We start from the raw sequence: 21466 nt of genomic DNA, 5'->3' as shown, positions 1-21466 counted from the left end.
GGGCAGTGGCACCATCTGAACACCTGTAGTTAGAACGTGGAGGGAAAGTCACCTCCAAGATCATGTCCCAGAGCAAGAGTGTATTTTGAGCAATGACTTTCTACCCAAAAGGCCCACACATGGTGCCAGGGGTTGGAGGAGCATCCTCGCTCCCCACGATGTTGCACTATGAGGTTTTGCATCTGTGTGCACAAATGGATTTTTCTAGGGAAAAAGCCCACAGACTGTTGTCAAATCCTCAACAGCATCCATTACCAAAAATGTGTAGTTACTGACTTAGCTGTTAACCAGCCTGGTGACCTCCATCCTCATCTAAAGCTTGAATCCTCTGCTTATACCTTCATTCATGTAATAATCCAATTTATGCTCGAACACCTCCAGTGTGGAAAACCTGACCAAATAGCCTAATAATTGAGAACAGAGGCTTTGGAGCTGGGGCTCCAAAGCAGGTGTTCAGAGCCTGTGCTGCCCCTTTCTAACTGTGTGAGTCTGGGCCAGTAGTTCAGCCCAGCTCATCTTCACTTTCATCCTCTATATATGGATATGGATCATAACATGTCTTAGGTATTTTTGAGATTAAGTGAAAAAATTTTGTAGCACAACACATGGGAATATAGTAAATGGTCAAGAAATGTGATTGATGTTGCTATTATCCTCATCTCTACCATCATTGCTATTAATACAGAGACAACTCATTATCACTCTTAAAGAAATGGTCATCCTTTCTGGTTTTCTTCTTTAAGCAACATTCTTCTTGCTTATGTTGAACCCAAATCTGCTTCCCTGCGGCTTCTGGCCACTGGCATTCCTTGACCCTTGGTCAGGACAGCAAGAGATAGAACCCCAAGGCAGGCTATAAAAAGGCATTAGAGTAGCAATCACTCAATAAGAAAGGGAAATTAAAAGTGAGAGGGCTGTAGACTCAAGATAACAAAGTGGTGTTTTTTTTTTTAATTTGTTTCATGAAGAGATTTTGACAGTAAAGATTCTTTACAGCTTGAAGTGGATAATGTTCAAACTTAAACCTCACTTAGTAAATCTAGTGTCTGGTTACACTTACCTTTTACCCAAAAGATTTTGCCTGCTCTTTCTATGACTGCTGAATGACCACCAGCACTGTCATTAACAGTATTTCTTACAGATTCTTCTACCCCTTATCTCCCACTGTTATGATAAATGAAGCCACTCAAGGGAAGTCAGCATGTTACGTGCAACAGGTGATGGCCCCCCAGAGCTGAGCTTAGTCTTGATCCTGATGCACAGATATTCCTGATTTGCTTTGAGAGCAAGGACAACGGCTGTGTCGTTTTCCCTTGAGTTTTCAGCACTTACCATAGTGTCTGGCTCCCATTAGGAATTTAAAGGATATTTGTTAAATGACTGAATGAATAAACAAACTTATGAGCAATAGTAGCTTGCATGAAGTAAATAGTGTTCCTTCATTAATCCATTGTCATACCCAGTTTGAGTTAGAAAAATGTGTGTTTTTATAGCTTTTATATTTAAAGTGCAATTGAGGACAGTTATTTTCTCCCTCCTGAAATCACTTCTTTTAGTGCATAAACATCCATTGATCTTTAAATTATTCTGTACATTGTATATTTTTATATTCTTTCCACCAACCTCATTCTTCCCTTGCAGATACTGAAGAGTGATTACTCATAGGCCTTAGAGATGTCAGGGTCCTGAAACCTTGCCCAACTATCCAGCATTTGCCCACTGCCCTTCTCTTGGCTCCCCAAGGAGGTCCCAAGTTGGAGGCTTCATACAACTTCTTGGGAGCTGGAAGTTCAAAGAACAGATATGTTAGATCCCTGAGCTCAATTCTTCCTTGTATTTAAAGGGTCTTTAAGGTTAGATACAAGGGGCTGTGCAGTAGCAAAAGTGAATCTTTTTTTAAGATTTTTTTCTATTATAGTTGATTTACAATGTTCTGTCAATTTCTGCTGTATAGCAAAGTGACCCAATCATACATCTCCCACACACACATTCTTTTTCTCACATTATCTTCCATCAAGTTCCATCACAAGTGACTAGATACAATTCCCTGTGTCTCATTACTTATCCAGTCCAAATGCAACAGTTTGCATCTACTAATCCCAAACTCCCTTATACACATACATGATCAAGTCATGTGATTCAGAAGGGAAATTTTCCTTCGCTAATCACAGTGCTTATCTGAATAGTAGATAAAGTCAATTGCCTGGTCTGCTGCCACCTCATTCAGGCTGGGTGATTGGCAAAGCCCTAGAAACCAATCACTTCAAAACATCTCCTATGAATATTGACTATGTGTTGGGTAACATATTGGGCCAAAAGAGCCTCTGCCCACTAGCTTAACCTGCACCTTCATGCCATAAGGTCCTGCTGCAGGAGACTGAAGCAAAGGCAGATCCCCTCTGGCGGTGGGGAAAGCTCACCCCAGACCCTTTCCCCGGATCTCCGGACCTGACGACTCACATCCCTCACCCTGATGACTTTTCCTTCCTCCAGTTTATCTCCAAAATGCATGATTCGGCTATTCATAGAAGACATGTGTTCATGGATAGAACTGGCTTCCATTTATATGCAAAATCCAAAACTATACAACTTTATGCAGATCATTAAAGAAGCATCAGATTGTCAAAAAAGAAAAGAAAAAAAAAGAAAAGAAAGCCTCTGCCCTCAATGGGCTAATGAGAAAACAATACTGAGACAATCTGAAAAACATATAGTGACATAAATAGACAATGGGCCAAAAAAAAAATTGCACAAACAATAATCTATGGAAAAGTTTAGCCTTTGTGGCAAGCAAAGACACTAAACTGAAAACTTCAAGGAGATGCCATTTTTTTATATAATTAAAATCTGTCATGGCTGAAAAGAAAGACAAGTCCCAGAGCTGGTGAATGTGCAGAGCTAGCATTACCATGCACCGCTGGTGGAAGGAAAGTAGATCAGCAGAGTCTTTCCAGAGTACTCTTTGGCAGTCAATTGCAAAAACTTTAAGAAGTACACCTTTTGACAGAGCACTCCCACTTGTAGAATAACATCCTTAGGAAATTATCAGAGACATACACAGAGATATATGTGCAAAATAGTCCTTGCAGCATAATTCATAATAAAAAGTAGGAAACGTAAATATCTAATGTTAGGAAATGTATTCAACTGCAATATATCTATATGACGGAATACTATGCCTAAAATACTTCAGTGTCATAAATGAGTTTTAACTCAGTTTATTAATTTGTGCAAAAATGAAAGAGAAAGAAGCATTCACGGCAGACCACGCGACAACATACAACCCTTCTGAGCTGGTTAACTCTTGGTCTCTCTTGGATCTTAACTCATCATCTTGATCTCCTGAGCATTCTGTCTCTTCTCTAAACTCTGATGGGGAGAGCTGGATAATTCAGCCCCTTGACAAATCTAACATGTCCCTGTGAATCCCCTGAATAGAAAGGTTAATTCAGTGATAACAAGGACAGAGACCTCTTAACCATTCATGCATGAACCCGACCATCATGCCTCAACTCAAGTTCATAATGACTTGCCCAACCGAAACACAGATTTTTGCCTTCTTTTAATTCCTAGTATGTATATATTCTATACAAAGCAGTACATGTCTTAAAATTTATTCTGCTTTCAACAGACATTTATCAAATACATTCAACTTTGGGGGAAGGGTTGGTATAAGAAATAGAGAAATGAAATGCATTTCTGCATTCTAAAATAAAACTTCTATGACATTTTATGCCACCGAAATCATTTATACAATTTGATCCTTGCAACAAAAGTACTGATTTTAGAAAAAGTGTACCTCTTATTCTTTAATTTGTCAGTTCTTCATTTAAAATAGTAAGCTCAACTGCAATGCTTTAGTCTAAACCCTAGTGTTCCCCAGCTCTGGGACCACTCTCTTTCCATACCACACATTACCTACCCCTGTTATTATTTACGAATAATATCTAAACCAATGTATTTTTGTTTCCATTAAATTATGGTGCTCTTAAGCTACTCACATGCAGAACCAGTCATGTCACAGAATCAATCATATCCACTAGAACAAAGAAGTTGTTACTCAGTAATGAGTATTGGAGATGGCTTTCTTGGGTTCTAAGCTAGACAATAGTCTTTGATGAAAGAGAAAAGAAACTCTTTGATTCTGAAAGCTCTCTTTAAGCATCAGGAGCTCAATGTGGTCAGCTCAAATTATAGAGTCTCAGCATGGAGAGCCAGAGGCATCTAGACAGTCTATCCCATGGGTTAATTCCCTTGGGAATCCAGTGCCTACTCAGGTCTGGGCTAGGTTGGGGCAGTCAAGTGGGCACCACAGGGCCCCACATCTCACTGTGATTCTAGGATGTGAATGCCTCACTGAGGGCCCCAAGACAACATGGGATGCTCACAACAGAGCTGAAATGCAGCACCATGTGCCTGTTGAGAAGAGGATGGATGGGTTGACATACCCTCCATCCTTTCCTTAACCCCGGGATTCTCCACACCTGTGCCTGCTGGTACAGGAGGTACTCAGCATTTCTAGTGCTCTCCCAGTGGGGAATGTGTAGTTTAGCTGTCCTCAAAGGCTTCTTTTATCAATGCCTTCCCTGGCTCAAATTTCCTGAGTTACTTCTCATTGGTCCTGGTTTTCTCACACTTACCATCCATTTGACCACGTCCTCTGAATGTTAGTGTCGCTCTTCATGTAGAATTAATCTGCTTTTTAGGTGGACCTAAACCAGGTGACCAGCACCATGGACAATGGTGCACCATCTCCCCTGCTCTGGTTACCAACCCTACTTTTAATGCAGCCTAATACTCCACGCTGTTTGATTCATTATTTCACAGGGTGGTCTCATCTGAAGAGCAGTCAACAAAATTGCAAGCCTTTTTCAAACCAGAACTGTACCACCTGGTATTTTATGTAATTTATTTTTAGCCTCAAGTCAGGACTTGACATTTTACTCAGTTGAATTTCATCTTATTGATTTTGGCCCATAACATCAGTCTTTTGAGATTATTCTGAAACGCCGCCCAGTTCTGGTCATCTCTTATTCAACATTTTTATCAGCCAATTATATGAAGACATAAAAGATATACATATCAAGCTTGTGGGTAACACAGGAAGTCCTGTATCCCGGGAGGCCTCCCTTTGGAATGGCTCTAAAGCATTAATCAGCACATAAAAGAACAAGAGATCGGCTCCCTTACTAAAACACAACAAAAAACTTGCCAAGATTTTTAGAGAAAAGCTCCAGAAATGTGTCTGGCTGAGGACACACACTTCCCTAACTCTTTAGTTCGGAGCTCAAGGGGTCAGGCAGACAGGCCTATGTTGGGGTCCCAATTGTGGAAGAGTTACTCCATTTAAGGCTCAATTTTCTTATTTGAAATGAAAGTCATAACAGCAAGCACCTAATTTAGCTATGACTACCTAGTAAACTTTGCCTATCCAAAACATTGTCACATCCCCACACTCAAAGCACACTGTGACTCACTCCATCTGAAGAGACCCCCTCCCACACACAGAGAGGCACCATCACCTGTTATAGGTCTAAGTTCGATCGTGCTTCCACCATACAGGTATCAAAATGCACCCTTGGAGTTCCCATTGTGGCTCAGTGGGTTACAAAGCCACTAGTATCCATGGGGATGTGGGGTCCTATCTGTGGCCTTGCTTAGTGGGCTAAAGATCTGGCATTGCCGTGAGGTGTGGTGTGGGTCACAGATGCAGCTCCGATCCCGCATTGCTATGGCTGTGGTGAGGCCACAGCCGTACCTCTGATTTGATCCCTAACTTGGGAACTTCCATATGCTGCAGGTGCAGCCAGAAAAAAAAAAAAAAATGCAAGAATTAGCCTACACATGGCCACAGGAAGGTCCTTTCTCATGTACTCCTTGGCTAATATTCCACCATACAATGGTGTTCAACCATTATAAATTCAGTTGCTGATAGTTTTAAATGTTCAGTAAATATTTATTTCCTTTTTCTTTTTAAGGACATTTCTCTTACCAGGAGCAAGAGCAAGCAGAGCTAGTGGTGGTGAGAAGGTTCAAATTGTAGCTCTGTCAATTACTAGCTATCTCACCTTGTAGGGGTTACTTATTCTGTCTCTAAATTTCTTCGTTTGTAAAGTGTGGTTAAAAATAATATCTACCTCATAGGCTTGTCATGAGGCTTACAAGTGAATATGTGTGTGTGTATATATATAACTACATATATATGTCTCTCTCTCTCTATATATATATAGACATATGTCTTTAGGCTGACGTATTTCTTGATACATCTCTAGTCTATTCTCTTAACTTAAAATGTGAAACTTTCTCCCTTCTATTTTGTGTTGCCACTTTCTAGCCAACCCCAGGAGTTAGCACCAAGAAGTCTCCCTCACCTAAGTTTTCTTACTTAATTTCCTCTTGGCTAATTACTTCCTCATGCTCTTTACATACCATTTAAAGTTTAGTGTCACTGCCGTATTTCCCCTATGTGCCTACACCATGGATTATAAAATAAATCATCAATTTAAGTAATTTTCCAGAGAGGAGAATTTAAAAATCACTACCACAATACATATATGCACTTTGTCCACATCCAATTTCCGAACCCTAAATATACACATATGTTTTTAAATGACTACAGTTAGTAATAGTGTACTGTATATTTGAAAGTTGCGAAGAGAGTAACTCAAAAGTTCTCATCAATGGAAAAAAAATGTAACTGTGTGGTGATAGCTGTTAACTAGACGTATCACTACTTTACTGGGATCATTTCACAACATATACATATTTTGAATCCATATGTTATACATCTGAAACTAATGTAATGTTATATATCAACTCTATCTCAGTTTTTAAAAGTGAATAATAGTATGCCAGACTCATATATGACAAGTGAGGGGTAGATAGGATAAAAGAACACTCTCACATATGTGCCACAAAGTTCAGCTGGCCATCCTGCAGAGACCTGGGGTATTATAACCAAACTAGGGCCCGGTAAGGCTCATGGGCATACAAGCCTTTCTGTGTCCTTCATTTCTTGTTCTTAGGAAACAAGCCTCAGCCTCCTTGAGCTTCTCTGGAGTTCCAAGGGCAGTTGCTAATCAGGGAAGGGAGGGGATGCAAAGACCAGGGAGGAGCAATTCAGAGACAACAGTGCAGCCTTGGGGCAGGGTTGGTTCCTCCCCAAGGAATATACATAACAGTATCTTTGAGCCTTTCTGCAGAACCATAACCTCCATCAAATGCAAGAACTACTCCATGAAACATTCTTTATTCCAGGAAAGAGGAGAACCACCAGAACCTGCCCCCGGGCCGCTAAACACCAGCTTTAAAAGACAATGCAGGCTTGTTTCTACCCTGATCCTTATCTGAGGCCCTATTTTTCCACTCCCCAAACTAACAAATCACCTCCTAATCCCTTGCAAGGTGGGGTGGGTACAGTCTTTAAGGCATTGGCCTGCTGTGGCCCCCTTCGCCTGGCAAAGCTATAAAAAAGCTGTCTCTTTCTCCTTCACCCAAAACTCTGTCTCTGCATTTCTGTTCAGAATGGCGGACAGGGGCCAAGTTTTGGCAAAAACATCATTAGTTATAGAGGAGAAGCAGGCAAAGGAATACAGATGATTTAGTAGGAGCCATTGTTTCTGGGAAGATGCAAGTTATAATGTCTCTCTACTCAGGATATTACACTGGCCCTGTCTTTTAAGTGGTAGCCAATCTTTTCCTGAGATTTTTTTTCTGAGGCAAAATAAACACAACATAAAATTTACCATCTTAAACATTTTAAAACATACAATTCAGGGTATTAAGTACTTTCAGGATACTGTGCAACCATCACCATTGTTCATTTCCAGAACTTTTTTCATCATCCCAAATAGAAACTATTACTCCTCTACCTTCTGTCTCCATGAATTTGCCCATTCTCAACACTCACGTACGTGAAATCATGCAACAATTGTCCTTTTTTGTCTAGCTTATTTCACTTAGCATATTTCCAAGGTTCAGTCATGCTTGAGTATGCACCAAAATTTCATTCCTTTTTAAGGCGAAATAATATTACATTCTGTGCATGCATAACACATTTATTGGTTAATAAGCATTTGTGATTGCCACCTTTTTACTAAAGTTTTACTGAAAGTTGGTGTACAAGTCTCTCTTTGGGTCCCTGCATTCAATAATTTGGAGTACCTAGAAGAGGAATTGCTCAATCGTATGGTGACACTATGTTTAACTTCTTGACAAACTACAAAATAGTTTTCTACAGCAGTTGCAACATTTTACCTTCTCACCAACAATGCACAAGGGTTCAAATTTTACCACAGCCTTAATAACACCTGCTATTTTCCTTTTTTTTAATCTTTTTGCCATAGTCATTCTAAGGAATATGAAGTAGAGTCAAATTGTGGTTTTGGTTTGAGTCTAATTGTGGTTTTGGTTTGCATTTTCATAATGGCTAGGGTGATACTAGCCATTACATTGAGCATATTTTCATGTGTCTATTGACCTCTTATATACCTTTTTTTGAGAAATATCTATCCAAAAATATCTGCCCATTTTTGAGGGGGTTTTGCTGTCATTACTGAGGTGTAGGAGCTCTTTACATATTCTAGATATTAATCTCCTATTAAATACACAATTTCCAAATATCTTCTTCCATTCCATGGATTGCTTTTTCACTCTTGAGTATCATTTGCTGCCCAAAAGTTAATCTTTATGAAGTCTAATTTATCTATTTTTCCTTTGTTGTCTGTCCTTTTGTTGTCATATCCAAAAAATCATTGTCAAATTCAATGTCGTGAAGTTTTCCCCCTATATCTTATAGCTTTATAGTTTCAGTTCTTATATTTAGATCTTAATTGCATTTTGAGTTAATCTTTGTATGTGGTGTCAGGTATGGGACCAAATTTATTCTTTTACCTAAAGATACCCAATTCTCCCAGAACCAGTTGTTGAAGACTGTCCTTTCCCCATTAAATGTTCCTCCAATTTTTTTCTTCTTTTTCAAGAATGTTTTGGCTACTCAGGGTCTCTTGAGAGTCTATATGAATTTTAGGATAGGTTGTTCTATTCCTGCAAAACAGGTTGTTGGGATTTTGACAGGTATTGCAATAAATTTGTAGGCCACTTTGGGTAGTATTATCATCTGAACAATATTATATTTTCTAATCCATGAATACAGGCTATTTCTCTACCTATTTATGTCTTCTTTCATTGTTTTCAGCAATGTTTTGCGTTTTCCAAGTTTACTGGATTAAATTTACTCCTAAATATTTTATGTACTTTAGATGCTACTGTAAATGGAATTGTTTCCTAATTTATAAAAAGGCTGATTATTTTGTATGTCGATTTTTGTGTCCCACTCTTTGTTGAATGTGTTTATTAGCCCTAGCAGTCTAGCAGTTTTTTCTGTGTGGGATCTTAGGTTTTCTATATATAAAAATCATATCACCTGCAAATACTTTTATGTCTTCCTTTCAAATTTGGATGCCTTTTGTTTCTTCTTCTTGCTTAGTTGGTCTAACTATAACTTCAAATACAATGTTGCAAAGAAGTGATGAAAGCAGGCATTCATATCTTGTTCCTGATCTTAAAAAAAAAAACTATCAGTCTTTCACCACTGAGTATGTTAGCTGTTGGTTTTTCATAGATGGCCTTTTTCACCTTGAGGAAGTTTCCTTCTATTCTTAGTCTTTTCAGTTTTAATCATGAAAGAATATTGAATATTATAAAATGGTTTTCTTCATCAATTGAGTTGATTATGTGTTTTATTTCTTTATTCTATTAATTTGACATTATATTGATTAATTATCTTATGTTGAAACAGCCTTGCATCCCAGGAGTAAAATGCCCTTGGTCATGTTGTATAATCCTTTTAATATACTGCTGAATCTGGTTTGCTTGTATTTTATTGAGGATTTTTCCAGCAATATTCAGGGAAATTGGTCTGTAGTTTTCACTGTATTTTTTTTTTTTGGGTGGGGGAGGTCTGGCCTTGAGTTAAAAAGGATTCCCTCCTCTTCGGTTTTCTGGAGGAGTTTGAGAAGAATTGGTGGTCATTCTTTTTTAAAGGTTTGGTAGAATTTATCAGTGAAGCCATTCTTTGGGCTTTTCTTTATTCAGGTGGTTTTGTTTACTAACTCAATCTCCTTAGTCACAGTAGTCTCCTTACTAGCAGTCATTCATTACTGATTCAATATCCTTAGTAGTCATATTTTGTATTTCTTCACAAATCAGTATTGATGAATTGTTTGTTTCTTGGAATTTGTCCATTTCATCTAGATTATCCAATTTGTTGGTATACAAAAGTACATAGTATTCTCTTAAAATCTTTTTTATTTATGTATTTACTTGTAGTAATAGCCCCACTTTCATTTCTGATTTTAGCACTATGATTCTTCTCTCTTTTGCTCTTAGTCTAGCTAAAGGTTTGTAATTTTTGTTGATCTTTTCAAAGAAGAAACTCTTGATTTCCTTAAATTTCTCTATTGTTTTTCTAGGCTCTGTTTTATTTATCTCCATTCCAATTTTACCATTTGCTTCTTTCTGATCACTTTAGGTTTAGACTGCTCTTTTTCTAGTTTAAGTCATAAAGTCATGTTGACTTGAGATCTTACCTCTTTTTTTTATTTTTTTTATTTTTTGTCTTTTTGCTGTTGTTGTTGTTGTTGCTATTTCTTGGGCCGCTCCTGCGGCATATGGAGGTTCCCAGGCTAGGGGTTGAATCGGAGCTGTAGCCACCGGCCTACGCCAGAGCCACAGCAACGCGGGATCCGAGCCGCGTCTGCAACCTACACCACAGCTACGGCAACACCGGATCGTTAACCCACTGAGCAAGGGCAGGGATCGAACCCGCAACCTCATGGTTCCTAGTCGGATTCGTTAACCACTGCGCCACGACGGGAACTCCTTACCTCTTTTTTTTAATGGATGGATTTATAACTAAAATTTCCCTCTTAGCACTCCCTTTCAAGTATTCCAGAAGTTTTGGTACACTGTGTTTTCATTTCATTTGTTGCAAGGTATTTTCTAATTTCCCTATGACATCTTCTCTGACCTATTGATTGTTTATGGGTGTGTTGTTTAATTTCTACGTGTTTGTGAATTTTACAATTTTTCTTGTTATTCATCCTTAGCTTCAGTCCACTGTGGTCAGAAAATATACTTTATATGATTTAAATTTTTTCATTTTATTAAGATTTGTTTTGTGATCTAACATATGATCCATCATGGCGAATGTTCCATGTATACCTGAGAAAATGTACATTCTGCTATTATTAGATGATGTTTTCTACATATGTCTGGTAGGTCTAATTAGCGAATAGTATTGTTCACATCCTGTTTCCTTATTGATCTTCTGTCTGGTTGTTCCAGACATTATTGAAAGTGAGGTATTGAAGTCTCTATTATTGTAGAGCTGTCTATTTCTCTTTTCAATTCTGTCAATGTTTGCTTTATATATTTTGGGAATCTGATGTTTGGTGTATGTATAATTGTTAGATTTTTCTTGATAAATGGATACTTTTATTAATATATAATGTCTTTCTTTGTATCTTGTAACAGTTTTTGATTTAAAGTCTATTTTTGCTGATATTAGCATAGGCACTCCAGCTTCTTTACCTAGAATATCTCTTTTTTTTTTTGGCCATTCTTTCACTTTCCATCTATTTGTGTCTTTAGATCTAAGATGCTTATAGATCATATTTTTTAATCCATTCTGCCAATCTGTGCCTTTTTGATTGAAGAGCTTAATCCATTTACAGTTAAGGTAATTAACTGATTCAAAAGAACTTCTGACATTTTGCCATTTGTTTTCCATTCTTCATTTGCTTCATTATTGCTTTCTGTTGTGTGTAGTTGATTTTCTGTAGTGACACATTTTGATTCCTTTCTCATTTCTTTTGTGTGTAGTCTATAGATATTTTCTTTTCAGTTACTATGGGGATTGCATATAATATCCTAAAGTTGCAACAATCTATTTTGAATTGATACCAACTTAACTTCAATTACATGCTAAAACTCTAATCTTACACAGCTCTTTCTGTTAGTTATACCACAAATTCCATCATTATACATTGACTAATAACATAAATTATAATTCTTTTTTACATATTTACTTTACAAATGTTGTCAAAGATAAAGATGGAGTTACAAGCCAAGATTGCAATAATATTAGTTTCTATGTTTGTCCAGGTATTTAACTTTATAGGAGATTTTTATTTTTTTATATAGCTTCAAATTGCTATCTAGTGTCCTTTCGCTTCAACCTGAAGCACTCGCCTTAGCAGATCTAGTTACAATAAATTTCCTTAGCTCCTCTAGGAACATGTTAATTTCTATGTCATTTTTGGAGGATATTTTTGCCAAGTACAGTTATTAATCATAGCATGGTTCATCACTTTAAATATATCATTTCACTGCATTCTGCCTCCACAGTTTCTGATGAGAAATTGGGTAATAAACTTATAAGTATCCCTTGTACATGATGAGTTATCTTACTGCTTTCAAGTTTCTCTCTTTGTTCTAAAATTTCAATAATTTGAATATAATGTGTCTCAATGCGGGTTGCTGAAGTCAGCTTACTTGGAGTTAGTGGAGCTTCTTAACTTTGTATATTTATGTTTTTCATCAAATTTAAGCTGTTTTCAACTGTTCTTTCTTCAAATAATCTTTCTCCTCCATTCTCTTCTTCTCGAACTCCCATTATGTTATGCTGGTTCTGTTTGATGGTGTCCACAATCCTTTATGCTCTGTTCATCTTTCTCTGTTCCTTTTTCTTTCTATCCCTCAGATTTTATCAATTTAATCATCCTATTTTCTGCATTGGTTCTTCTGCATGCTCAAACCTGCTGATGGAACCTCCTCATGAATTCTTCTCCTTTTCCCCCCCTTTATTTTTAGTTTATTGAAATATAGTTGACTTGTATTAGTTTGGGGTGTAAAACATGTTTTTATAGGTTACACACCATGTAAAGTTATGATAAAATATTGACTACATTCCCTGTGCCAAACATTACATCCCTAGGACATTTATTTTACAATTGACAGTTTATATGTCTTAATCCTCTTCACCTATTCTGCCACTCCCCACACCTCTCTCCCATGTGGTAACCTCTAGTTTGTGCTATGTGAGTTTGTTTCCGTTTTGTTACATTTTTCATTTGCTTTGCCTTTTAGATTTCACACATAGGTGAAATCATATAGTATTTGTCTTTGACTTATTTCATTTAGCATAATACCCTCTAGGACAATCCATGTTTTCACAAGTAACAAGATGTCATTCTTTTTTTTTTTTTTTTTGTCTTTTTGCCATTTCTTAGGCCACTCCTATGGCATGTGGAGATTCCCAGGCTAGGGGTCGAATCAGAGCTGTAGCCACCAGCCTACACCAGAGCCTCAGCAACACAGGATCCAAGCCGCATCTGCAACCTACACCACAGCTCACGGCAACGCCAGATCCTTAGCCAACTGAGCAAGGCCAGGGATCGAACCCGCAACCACATGGTTCCTAGTCAGATTCGTTAACCACTGAGCCACGACGGGAACTCCAAGATGTCATTCTTTTTTATGGTTGACCACACCTTCTTTACCCATTCACCTGTCATTGGGCACACTGGTTGCTTCAATATCATGGTTATTATAAATAATGCTGCTATGAATGTAGTAGTATATATATCTTTTTAAATTAGTTTTTGTTTTCTTTATATAAATAACCAGGCATGGAACTGTTAGATCATGTAGCAGTTCTGTTTTTAATTTTTTGAGGAACCCTAACCCTAACCCTATGTACTGTTTTACATATGGCTGCATCAATTTACACTCCCATCAATAATGTAGTACGGTTCCCTTTTCTCCATATCCTCAACAACACTTTTTTTTTTTTTTGTCTTTTTGACAACAGCAATTCTGACAGGTGGGAGGTGATACCTCACCGTAATATTAGTTTGCGTTTCCCTGGGAGGAAGCAAGTCTGTGTGTGAGACTTAGAGTGGAGTATTGATTCCTATGGCCCTGTCATGAGCCCTTCTTGTTTTCAAAACCAGCCCAGAGGGCTTATCTTCCCAGGGTCACACTCTGGGACTAGGGTGCCCAATGTGTGGTTTGAACTCCTCACTCCTTAGGGAAAATCCTGGAGCTTGTGATATCTGCCTCCTCTGGTCACCCACCAGGGGTGTGGGTCTCAACTAGATAATTTCTTTTCCCCCTCCCACCAGTCGCAGTGTGTTTTTTTTTTTTTTCTTTTTTTTCTTTCTTTATTTCTTCATATCCTTAGTTATAGAAAAGCTGTTCTGATGGTCTTTCAGGGTGTTCTCAGAGGGAGTTTTTCCACATGTGGTTGTAGTTGCGGTGTATTTGCAGGATGGAGTGAGCTCAGGATCTTCCTACCCCACCATCTTCCATATGCTTGTTCTTTATCCCCTTAGAAAAGTTTTCATTTTAGCTAGGGTACTTTTCAGCCCCAAAATTTCTGTTTGGTTCATTTACATAATTTCTACCTCTTTTTTTGCTTTTTGTTTTTGTCTTTTTAGGGCTGCATCCATGGCATATGGAGGTTCCCAGGCTAGGGGTCTAATCAGAACTGTAGCTGCTGGCCTATACCACAGGCACAGCAAGATGGGACCCAAGCTGCATCTGCGACCTACACCACAGCTCATAGCAACGCCAGATCCTTAACCCACTAAATGAGCCAGGGATGGGACCCACATCCTCGTGGATACAAGTTGGGTCCGTTAACCACTGAGCCACAACGAGAACTCCCTCTTCCCTTGTATTCTTATTTGGCTTTCATGTTGTCTTCCTGATTTCCTTTAGTTTTTGTTCATTTTTTAGCTCTTTAGCTCTTTGAGCATATTTGACAGTAAATCTTTTTACCATGAGTGTATATTTCTCTTCAGTTGAACTTTAAGCTCCTTGAAAACAGTGACTATGTCAATTTTCCATATGTAATGGAATCCTGTGTTCTAAGATCATATAATGCAAAAAAAGATGTGCCCTGTTGTCAATAAACCTGAGTTCAAATCTTACCTCCTGCTCTATGATTCTGTACAATTCCCTTAACCTCAATCTCTCTGTTTCCCAGCTTCCACAAAAAGTTGGTCAGGAAAATAACTGAAAGAGTAGATGTGGAAATGCCTGCTACATAATGGGCATTCCAGAAATGACTTTTATTGCAAGCAATCTGTGGTGGCAAACAAATTCTCATCTAAATGTTACATACCTGTTCATCTTTCTAGTTACTGTTTCCTGTTTTCCAGACTCTAAGATCACCAAACCCAGGTAACCAAAACTCTCATATCTGTCTTTGAGTCCCGCCCACTATTGTCTTGGCACTACCACTTACCTCTTCAAGTTTCCCCTGCTCTGAGCCTACTTCTGCATTCTATCCTGTCAACTTGGAAAGTTAGATTAGGGAAAACTCAGCTCCATAGACAATAGATACTTTACTTTAGGACACTCAGATTTTCTTCACCTCCTAAAAGTCCAGCTCCCAAGCACAGCAGATTCAGCTTAGAGGAAGAATGTAAAATCACCACATGCATACTTTTTTGAAAAACTTGTGACTCTTGATTGATAACTCTTTATGCATGTGTATTTGTGTATATGTACATGTGTATATTTTTAACCGGACTTCATAATTGATTTGGTTAACTATAGTGATAGGAAAGGAAATGGTTAGCTCTCCTTTCCCTGTGTATACTGAAAGGGAAAGATAATAATACTAATTTTCTTACTAAAATAGCTATTGGGAAACATGGCTTGGATATGCAGCAACAATGGGCTCCCCAACACTGAACTCTGAAATTCACAGATTTAACCACTCTGCCATGGCAGTACTAGACCAGGTATGCCTCACCTGCAGAAGCAGGGCCCACCCTCTCAAGTCTCTGTTGGAGAAAGACAGGGCAATAGGAGTGCTTTTGTAGATGCAAGAAGCACAGGGAGAAGAGGGGCTGAGGTATACATGTCCAGCCCCTGACCCCCAGTTTTCCAATCAGAACAATCACTTCTCATTCAAGTGCACCTTGATTTACAAATCTTCTGGGATATTTGAATGAGTTCTTTTGAACAGAGACAGCCTGGACAAGGAGGGAGCCTTCCCAGCTGGAAGGATCAGAAGATGCCAGTCTACAGAGATGGAAGGCTATGTCCCAACTTTCCAAGGGAAGATGCCCTTCCTGCCCCAAAGCAGCAGGAAGGAAAACCACAGCCTGGCATGGTTCCCTGCTCCTCCCCTTTCACGGCCTCCCTGGTAACAGTTTCTGACAATAGAACGTGGACGGAATGCACCCTTGTGTGAAATTACTGCTCCCGCCTGGGATAAGATAAAAGTCATTTCTCTGGTAATAAATGGATCATAGGTGGCAACACAGGATAGCTCAGGAGATAACTTGCAGGGGTTGGACCTCAGCGGCATATCCTTGGATCAGGGAGGTTCCTTGGAACTTGGAACCACTTGATGCCTTGGTTCCTTCTTCTATAATAAAGTGAATGATAAGCACCCACTTTATAGGGTTCTTTTGAGGCTTAAATAAGTTAATATGTCTAAGATCCTTAGAATAATTTTTAGCTATTATTGTTACCTAATTCTCAGTTCTATTTGCTAAAGAGACGACAAAGAGACACAATCTGTCCAGAAACTGGCTTGTCATCCAGAAACACACTCTTAAACTTATATGGCTCATTTTACAACCCTAACCTTCTCTGGTCTGGAGAGCCTGGGAGTTGAACTGGTAAAACAGACACCAATATTCAGGGGACATTCACAAGGACATCACTGAGATTTGACCAGGGAAGGAGAGACATGATTTCAGGAGCCCTCTGCTGAGTGTTCATGGGTCATTCTCATTCCTGCTTTCTCTCCTTTCTAAACAGCTATCTCTCTACCCACCAAAGTCAAAGCTCATGCTGCCCCATATGTGAGGGTCAGTGGATAGAGTAGAGAATTTACAAGCTTCTAATGCCAAGTACTCTTCTCCTCCCCACCCCCCACCCCAAGTCCCACTGCTTTAGAATAGACTGTGGCCTGAGATGGGGTGAGACAGAGGCAGGGAGAGTACTCTGTGCTCTAAGGGCTGGTGCTGGAGTGCTGACTGGAACAGCATTATCGGCAGCTTGCCAGGGGCCTGGGAGGACAGCAGGGCTGAGCAAGAGAGAGCAAACCAGGGCCACGTAAGGGATGGAGCTGAATGGCTGGCCAAGTCAGAACCAAAGCAGGGCCAGAGGAGCACAAAGGAGCTGAGTGGGCCACAGGGGAAATGTCAGCTGCGGGGCACAGGGGGCTGGCAGAGTGTCACTGGCTTCTATACAAAAGGCTTTTAGAAGAGCTGAGGAACTAAGGGTAGCATTTGCATTAATCAGGAGGCCATCAGAAGTGAAGACCATACTTGAGAACTTGAAGGTAAGTTAGAGCAGTACTCTAGTCCCTGAAAAGACTGCCAGGGGCTGCCTGGGGAAGCCTAAACACTGGTACTGGATAGAAAACAGAGACAGGACCCTGCCACCCCGGAAGTCTGCCTTCTTTGGAGAGACTATGAATGTATATACACATATATATATTTGGAACATATAGTATATATATTTGGAATATATAGTATGTATGTGTTCACAATATAGCACATATATTTCAAATATATATGGAATATAGAGTAATAATTATAGTTACCATTTATTACATGTCTACTTTGCAAAGAACTATATTAAGACACTCACATTTACGATCTCATTCAATGCCGGCAATGACCTTCCCAGAGAGGCCTTGCACTGCCCTTCACATGCCCTAGGATATAAGCTCCATGTCTTGGGCCAGGGGATTTGGCCTGTCTCACTCCCTATATAGCCCAAACCCAAAGCAGCATGTGCCAATCCAGAAAAGGTGCTTAATCAATATTTGCTGAATACGTATCTCCATTTTCAGATGAGGACACTGCAGATTAGGAAAGTTAAGTGACTTTTCCAAAGTGACACAGGTTACAGGGAAAAAGTCAGAACCAGAGCCCAGCTCTGGTTGACTTGGTGATCTGTTTGCTTTTCCATCTTTCTCTTCTGCACAGAAGAAAGAACACTGCTTAGACGTCAGGACACCAGCTTCCAGATTTCCAGGTCTAGGTCTACCTCTACACGTGTAACCTTGGGCAAGTGACCTCACCTCTCTGGGCTCCGGTGCTGTCCACTGCAAATTAAAGGGCCAGAGCAGCTTCCAGCACTCTGGCCCTTTAATTTACATCCACGATTGCTTCCAGCGCTCGGGTCTGTGGCCTCCATGCATCAGGGGAGCCCTGGGAACATGGTCTGGGTCTCGGTAGATGCTGCTCTGGAAACAGATCTGGGAAGGCCAGCTGATGGGTGGCCTGAAGAAAAGTCTTGGGAAATATGGGGCAAGAGGCTGCCAAGGGAAATGAGATTCCACTAGTGTCCAGCCCTCTTTCAGGAAGGTGTGTGCCGTCCTCACCCTTGTGGGGAGCAGCCTCTGTTCCTCAAACCCAGGGCAGTGGGTGTCCTGTAGCTCTAGGGATAGCTCGCTGTTTTCAATATCTCATTCTAGTTGGCAAGGGGATTAGAGCCCGTTGGACTTTGGGGATTACAAGACTCTGAATTCTGAATATTCATTTCAGCCACATTCACAAAATCCCCTTAATTAGGGTTTCATTTTAAACACTCTTGGTCAGTAAGCTTCTTCCATTTAAACACAGTGGCCCAGAAGAGTGAACTTTGAAACAAACACGCAGTCGCTTTGAATTATGTTTAAGTTAAAGATGCCTAGCATCAGATTTTACAAAGCTTTACTGCCTTGGCTTTCATACCATTATTAAGAATAATTTGTGTATGTTTGTACAGGCTTGCTCCCAACAGATCATATCGTTTTCTTCCCAGGAACTCCAAAGCAGCTCACATGCAGTGTTTGACATCTTTTTCTTCTGTGGTCGCCTTTGTCCAGTGAGGTGAAGAAGTCTGGGTTACATTAGAGTGGAGACCTGCACCCTCTTGAGAGACAGGGGCTCCTTCCAGAACCCAGTAAAAGCTGCAGATCAGCTCAACTTCCACCCTTCCATTCCTAAGTCACATGTGCACATGCCCACAAATGTCACATGCAAGTTCAAGTGGCTCTAGGACCCGCTGAGGCCCAACTGTAGAGGTCTCTTGGGCTAAGTAGAAACTTGGGTCATTGCAATACATGGCACTCAGAACAATGGGCATCCCTGGGCCCAAAAGGAGAAAATAACTTTGACCTTTACCACACGCCTCACATAAATGTTAACTCAATGGATCAGAGGCTTCAAAGTAAGTGCTAAAACTAGATATATACTAGAAGAAAATACAGGAGAAAGTCTTTGTGGCCATGGGTTAGGCAGACTTCTTAGCTATGAGACAAAAAGAAGGAAGCATGAAAGAGAGAAGTGACCACCTGGACTTCATGAAAACTAAAAGCTTTCATTCTTTGGAAGATACTGTTAAGAAAATAAAAAGACGAAGGAAACCCTCCTACACTGTTGGTGGGAATGTAAATTGATACGACGCTATGGAAAACAGTATGGATGGCCCTCAAAAAACTAAAAATAGAACTACTATATTATCCAGCAATCCTACTCCTGGCCATACATCTGGACAAAACCGTAATTCAAAAAGGTACATGCACCCCTGTGTTCATTGCAGCACTATTTACAATAGCCAAGACATGGAAGCGACCAAATGTCCATTGACAGAGGAATGGACAAAGAAGATGTGGTACATATATAAAATGGACTATTACTCAGCCATAAAAAAGAATTAAATAAGGCATGTGAACTTATTTGCAGAAAGAAACAGACTCACAGACTTTGAAAATAAACTTATGGTTACCAAAGGGGTCAGGTGTGCGTGTGTGTTGGGGGGTGGTCAGGGAGGGATGGACTGGAGGTTTGGAATTGGCACATGCGCACCATGGTATATGGACTGATTGGCCAAAGGGGACTGCTGCATAGCACAAGGAACTCTACCCAATATTCTGTGATGGTCTGTATGGGAAAAAATCTGAAAAGGAATGGGTGTGTGTACATGTATAACTGACTCACTCTGTTGTACAATAGAAATTATCACAACATTGTAAATCAACTACACTTCAACAAATTTTTTTTTAAATGGGGGACAAATAAGAAAAGAAAATGATAAGCTGCAAATTGAGGGAAAAAAAATATTTGCAGAACACTTAACTCTGTCCTCCTCTTAAGATAGTCTCCTGGAAGTCCTGCCCAAGAATGTTTGCTTGCCTTTCATTTTAACTTTCAGCTGGGTAGTGGCCTGGGAAAGGTGGCCTTTCAGCTGGAATACAAGGCTACTGGAATAACACCGAGTTCTGTGACCCAGACAGAAGAGGGACTGCAACTAGACAGGCGACCAAGAACACGCCACATCTGCATGCAAACTTTGAAAAAAACAGAATCTCAGCAGATAGTAGCAAAGCGCTCCCCACAAGCCTGATCCTGTCCCTGGGGCTCCGCAAACAGAACACTGCCTTGAGCTAGGAGCTCCGTCTACCACGGGATAGGCCTCACACACAGAAAGCCAAGAATGAAGATAAGATGTGTGTGCAGAAGGTAGGGGCGAGGGCTGCACATAAGTAGGAGAGAGATCCCCCAGGGTGGAGCTATCCGCAGGCTGGTGGAGGCAGGGGTCCTGAACTTGGCCTTTACCGAGAGTAATTTCAGGAAGCAGGAGGCAGGATGCAAAACAGGGGAGCAGGCAGTAGGATGCTGCCTTCAAGGACTCAAAAGGTCATCTGCCTGGCCGCAGCAGGAGGGGTGTGCTGAGAAGCAGGAGTGAGAGTCGGTCTGAGCAACGTCAAGGCAAATCCCGGAAGCTAGACAGAGAATAGGGGCTTGATGACAAAGTGGCTGGACCATCCTTCTAGAACCAAGGGGTGACTTGGATGAAAGTTGATCTATCAGATCTACTGCTCCTCCTCCAAAGAGGCCTCTGGTCATCGACTTTCTCCATACCCCCCATTAGGGAAGCACTCATTTATTTCAGAGGAAGGGAACCCCTCCTGCTACCACAGGCCTTGGCAAGTGGCCACCATCAACCAGCCTTTCACTGCAAAACCAGAGGGCAGCTTCCTTCCCCAGCACTGCATCTAAAATGTATTAGCAAGTGATCGGGTATATCCTTCCAGACACACCTCTCGAGGTGGGGCTGATGTAAGAGCCCTGCCCTTCATTCCCCTTTCCCCAACTGCACTTCTGCCTCCAGTGCCTCCCCCTAATCCCCCCCAATCTTCATACCCCTCCCCATTTCTCTGCTGCTATGCTCTTTTCTTTGCCACTGCTTAGTATTCAGTTAAGCCTGCTTTCACCTGGAGAAAAAGACATGTTGGACATAAGCCAGAACCCAGTGTGACATGGCCAGAACCAGGTCCCTCAGGAATGGTGCTGGGAAGATGAGTCCATATCAGTAAACAGGCCAGGGGCTGGGGAGGAGGTGGGCAGAGGCATCAAAGGAGAAGAGGGAATGACCCAGATGT

At 40.4% G+C, this 21466-nt stretch overlaps 1 long non-coding RNA gene across 2 annotated transcripts in view; it reads right to left on the bottom strand.

Annotated features, from left to right (window-relative positions):
* The window catches only part of LOC110255461, a 63815-nt gene that overhangs the window by 13618 nt on the left and 28731 nt on the right, over positions 1–21466 (bottom strand). For both annotated transcript variants that reach the window (XR_002335746.1, XR_002335745.1), the window contains exon 3: positions 1624–1782. This is a non-coding gene — a long non-coding RNA (uncharacterized LOC110255461). The remainder of the gene's footprint in view (positions 1–1623; positions 1783–21466) is intronic.

Source organism: Sus scrofa, chromosome 9 (assembly GCF_000003025.6).
Source record: "Sus scrofa isolate TJ Tabasco breed Duroc chromosome 9, Sscrofa11.1, whole genome shotgun sequence".
Classification (NCBI taxonomy): domain Eukaryota; kingdom Metazoa; phylum Chordata; class Mammalia; order Artiodactyla; family Suidae; genus Sus; species Sus scrofa.
This window is presented reverse-complemented; position numbering and strand designations above follow the sequence as displayed.